Below are 5,515 nucleotides of genomic sequence, written 5' to 3' on the forward strand. Positions count from 1 at the left end.
TTCTCGGCCCCTGGTGGTCCGAGGTCGATCCCGCTGCACAGATTCATGCGCCAGGGCCTCCTACAGACAATGCACTTTGGTTTATTGCGCTATCTGTAAGAGCACCCGAAATATCACCAGATATATATATTGAATTTTTCCCCGACCCTGAGTGTCCGGCCCCATGTGTCGGTGATTTTCCCGGCCCCTGGTGTTCCGAGGTCGCTCCCGCTGCACAGATTCATGCGGCAGGGCTCCCTGCAGATAATTCACTTTGATTTATTGCGCTATCTCTAATAGCACCCGAGATATCACTAGATATGTATTGGATTTTTCCCTGACCCTGACAGTCCGACCCCATGAGACGGTGGTTTTCTCGGCCCCTGGTGGTCCGAGGTCGTTCCCGCTGCACAGATTCATGCGCCAGGGCCTTCTGCAGACAATGCACTTTGATTTATCTCGCTATCTGTAATAGCACCCGAGATATCACCAGATATATATTGGATTTCTCCCTGACCCTGACAGTCCGACCCCATGAGACGGTGATTTTCTCGTCCCCTGGTGGTCCTAGGTCTATCCCGCTGCACAGATTCATGCGCCAGGGCCCCCTGCAGATAATTCACTTTGGTTTATTGCGCTATCTGTAATAGCATCCGAGACATCACCAGATATATATTGAATTTTTCCCCGACCCTAAGTGTCCGGCCACTTGTGTCGGTGGTTTTCTCGGCCCCTGGTGGTCCGAGGTCGATCCCGCTGCACAGATTCATGCGCCAGGGCCTGCTACAGACAATGCACTTTGGTTTATTGCGCTATCTGTAAGAGCACCCGAAATATCACCAGATATATATATTGAATTTTTCCCCGACCCTGAGTGTCCGGCCCCATGTGTCGGTGATTTTCTCGGCCCCTGGTGTTCCGAGGTCGTTCCCGCGGCACAGATTCATGCGGCAGGGCTCCCTGCAGATAATTCACTTTGATTTATTGCGCTATCTCTAATAGCACCCGAGATATCACCAGATATATATTGGATTTTTCCCTGACCCTGACAGTCCGGCCCCATGAAACGGTGATTTTCTCGGCCTCTGGTGGTCCGAGGTCGATCCCGCTGCACAGATTCATGCGCCAGGGCCTCCTACAGACAATGCACTTTGATTTATTGCGCTATCTGTAATAGCACCCGAGATATCACCAGATATATATTGGATTTTCCCCTGACCCTGAGTGTCCGGGCCCATGAGACGGTGGTTTTCTCGGCCCCTGGTGGTCCGAGGTCGTTCCCGCTGCACAGATTCATGCGCCAGGGCCTCCTGCAGACAATGCACTTTGATTTATTGCGCTATCTCTAATAGCACCCGAGATATCACCAGATCTATATTGGATTTTTCCCTGACCCTGAGTGTCCGACCCCATGAGACGGTACTTTTCTCGGCCCCTGGTGGTCCGAGGTCGTTCCCGCTGCACAGATTCATGCGGCAGGGCCTCCTACAGACAATGCACTTTGATTTATTGCGCTATCTGTAATATCACCCGAGATATCACCAGATATATATTGGGTTTTTCCCTGACCCTGAGTGTCCGGCCCCATGAGACGGTGGTTTTTCGGCCCCTGGTGGTCCGCGGTCGTTCCCGCTGCACAGATTCATGTGCCAGGGCCCACTGCAGATAATTCACTTTGGTTTAGTGCGCTACCTGTAAGAGCACCCGAGATATCCCCAGATATATATTGGATTTTTCCCTGACCCTGACTGTCGGTATGTAGAGTGTTATTTAATATTCGCGACAAATATGTTTACAAGTTACTTATTTGCGTAGATGAGTGTTCAGAGGCAGAACGGGTAATGTGTTGTAATGTAAAGTAATGTAATGTAAAAAAAGGTGTTTCCTCGCGCCTTTCCGCCTTATTTATCTTAGTCTTCGGAAAGGCGTTACCCCTTAGAAACTTCGAGGGTGGAGCTAGTTCCCTTCTCCAACGTCGCCTCGATTTTTGGTAGGGGAAAAATTGTGCATTTCTAATTTGTAATGTTTTTTCCGAGCCGCGCTGACCGTGCGGCCGAAGAAGCCTTAACGGGACATGGCTGGCAGCGTTTATAGTAGGGTAGCCTATTCAGCTACGCACGTGTAAAAAGTGTAAAATATTTTCGCCGACTTACAGACTTTAGGGTAGGCTTAATTGCCTATACCTAAACGTCTGTAAGCGGTCAATGCTATTTCCTACCAACGCTGCGAGCCACGTACCGCTACATCACCCCCTTGCCAGTGATAACGCTATACAATATGTGTAAAATATATATACAGTATTTACATGTATTCTTACAAACTATTATGCCTTATACCTATCGGTAAACCTAATGACTCGCCCATAACGAGTTTTAATCGGCGCAGACTGTTTTAAAATACCTTTCGTTTTTTTATTTGTATTTGTTTGATTGGCCGCGCTTGATGGTAGACTCAGAAGTGTAGTTTCGGTTTCTGATTCGGAATGTTCTATGTCTATATGCGCCGGTTTGAGTCGATCGATTGATACGGTTCTTTCCTGTGATCCTATTATAATAGTAAAATGTTTATCACTTTGCCTAATAACTTTGTATGGTCCGTCATACAACGGTTGTAATGATCGTTTTGTTGCATCTTGTCTTAAAAATACATGTGAAGCTGTTTTCAGGTCTTTATGAATGAACGTATTAGATGAACCGTGTCGTGACGCTGGTCGTGGTCGGATATTCTGCATGTTTCGTTTGAATTGGGTAACAAAGTCGGATGTTACTGGATTATCTTGGTTGTTTTTAAAAAATTCTCCGGGCAATTTAAGATTGCATCCATAAACTAATTCGGCTGGGGTTGCATGTAAATCTTCTTTGTAGGTAGATCTTATGCCTAATAAAACTAACGGCAGTACTTCGGTCCACCTGTCTGTTTCGTGACAACGGATTCCTGCTTTCAATTGTCGGTGTAATCTTTCTACCATACCGTTTGCTGCGGGATGAAAAGCGGTGGTTCTAATGTGCCGGGAACCCAAACATTGTGTTAATTCTTTGAAAAGTTGAGATTCAAACTGTCTACCCTGATCCGTAGTAATAACCGCTGGAACACCGAAGCGTGATATCCAGCCTTTTAACAGGGTATTTGCTATTGTTTCTGCAGTTATGTCTTCGATCGGCCAGGCTTCTGGCCAGCGGGTGAAACGGTCGACACAGGTAAGGCAATACCTGTGTCCTTGTGAAATGGGTAATGGTCCTGCTATGTCAATATGGATATGATGGAATCGGGCAGCCGGTACTGGAAAATTTCCTAACGGAGATGTGGTGTGTCTTGTAATTTTGTTTTTTTGGCACGGTATGCATTCTTTAGACCATTTATTGCAATCTTTGTTGGCAGAAGGCCAAATAAAGCGATCGGTGATGAGTTTACGCGTTGCTTTAATTCCCGGGTGAGACAATCCGTGTAGAGTATTGAAGACTCGTTTACGCAGATTTTTTGGTATGTACGGGCGAACGGTAGGAGTTGAGATGTCGCAGAAAATTTCTAACTCGTTTTTATCCATCGGAAATTTAATTTTCTTTAACTGAAGGGCAGTCTCAGACAGCAAGAGACTTTTAAGCTCTTCATCTGTCTGCTGAGACTGAGCCATTTCCGATAGATCTACGGGTTGATTAATCTCTTCTATTCTGGACAATGCGTCCGCAACAACATTTTCCTTTCCCGATATGTGCTGTATATCCGTGGTAAATTGGCCTATGAAATCTAAATGCCTAAACTGTCGGGGAGTGGATCGCTCTGGCCGCTGTTTAAAAGCGTACACCAGAGGTTTATGGTCTGTGTAAATTGTGGAGGTGTGGCCTTCCAAATTATGTTTAAAACGGCGGACCGCGGTGTAAGCTGCTAATAACTCTCTATCATAAGCGCTATATTTTCGCTGTGCTGATGAGAGACTTTTGGTGAAAAATGATAAAGGTTGCCAGGTATTGTCCACCCATTGATGAAGTGCCGCTCCGATTGCAAAATCTGATGCATCTACAGTAACGCCTAATTTAGCATTAGGTACTGGATGCGCAAGGAGGGTTGCTTCAGCAAGGGCTTCTTTTACCTGGGTGAAAGCGAGTTCGGCTTCTTTCGACCAGACAATGCAAGGATTACCGCGAGCAGGCGCACCCTTTAATAGATCTGTCAGTGGAACTTGTAATTTAGCGGCATTTCGAACAAAACGGCGATAAAAATTGAACATTCCTAAAAAACGTCTGAGTTCTTTCAGATCTTTTGGTTTTGGGAATTTCTTAATGACGTCAACTTTTTCTGGGTTTGGGGCAGTACCTTTAGAATTAACGGTATAACCTAAAAAGTCTATTGAATTTTTGCCGAATTTACACTTAGCTGGATTAATTATTATACCGTACTTTTGTAGTCTACTGAACAGTTCCCGAATATGTTTCAAATGTTCTTCTTCGTTACATGAGGCTATTAAAATATCATCTAAATATGCATAACAAAAATCTAATCCAAATAAAACTTCATTAATAAACCTTTGGAATGTTTGAGCCGCATTCATCAAACCAAATGGCATTTTTACGTACTCAAACAAACCAAAGGGTGTGGTTACTGCTGTTTTTTCTATGTCGGTTGATTCTATGGGAATTTGGTGATACGCTTTAACCAGGTCAACTTTTGAAAAAATGGTTTTGCCATGTAACAAGTTAGAAAAATCTTCTATGTGCGGTAAAGGGTAGCGGTCAGGTATGGTACGCGCGTTTAGTGCTCGGAAATCCCCGCACGGTCTCCAACCTTTATCCTTTTTAGGGACTAAGTGTAGTGGTGAAGCCCACGGGCTTTTCGAAGGTCTAATAATACCTTCTGCCAAAAGGTTTTCAAATTCTTGTTTAAATATCTTTAATTTGTCCGGTGCTAATCTGCGCGGTTTTGCGAAAGCTGTGGGACCCGGTGTTACTTTAATGTGATGGGTGATTCTATGTTTCGCGACTACACCTGCGCGCGTTGGAATAGTGATATCTTTATATTCGGCAAGGATCTTATGGTACGGAGAGTCGCCGGCAATTGTTTTGATACAATTTAAATCCGCGACACCCAATTGTCCTTGGATCGATAAATTTGTCGTGTTGTCGATCAATCGCTTATTTCTAATATCTACCAGCAAGCCGTAATATTTTAATAAATCTGCGCCAATTATGGGTTTTGAAATATCCGCGATAATAAAAGTCCATTTTATAACGCGCCGCAATCCAAAATTTAGATTTAAAACAATATTGCCATACGTCGAGATGGTCGAATTGTTCGCGGCATATAAAACAAATGTCGACTTTAGGGGTTGTCCCCTTACTAAATTACGCGGGTATACACTTATGTCGGCGCCGGTATCAATAAGGTACTGTACCTTACTTTGCTTGTCGGTTAAAAATAAGCGGCTCGTAGAGGGATCGACAGGCTCTGCCGCATCTAGCGTCGATCGGCTTCGTTTCCCTGTTGTTGTTGGACGTATGTGCAGGGCGTCGTACATCTCGTCGACTTGTCTCCGAACCTCCGG

The 5,515-nt window shown here is 44.8% G+C and overlaps 1 long non-coding RNA gene across 1 annotated transcript; it reads right to left on the reverse strand.

Moving 5' to 3' along the window:
* Positions 1 to 323: 323 nt before the first annotated feature.
* Positions 324 to 750, reverse strand: LOC143175943 (uncharacterized). The gene is made up of 3 exons (XR_013000576.1): positions 672 to 750; positions 497 to 587; positions 324 to 412 (listed from the first exon to the last, which is right to left on the reverse strand). It is a non-coding gene; the product is annotated as an uncharacterized LOC143175943 (long non-coding RNA).
* Between the last annotated feature and the right edge of the window lie 4,765 nt (positions 751 to 5,515).

The sequence above is a fragment of the Nomia melanderi genome, unplaced genomic scaffold (genome assembly GCF_051020985.1).
Source record: "Nomia melanderi isolate GNS246 unplaced genomic scaffold, iyNomMela1 scaffold0265, whole genome shotgun sequence".
Classification (NCBI taxonomy): domain Eukaryota; kingdom Metazoa; phylum Arthropoda; class Insecta; order Hymenoptera; family Halictidae; genus Nomia; species Nomia melanderi.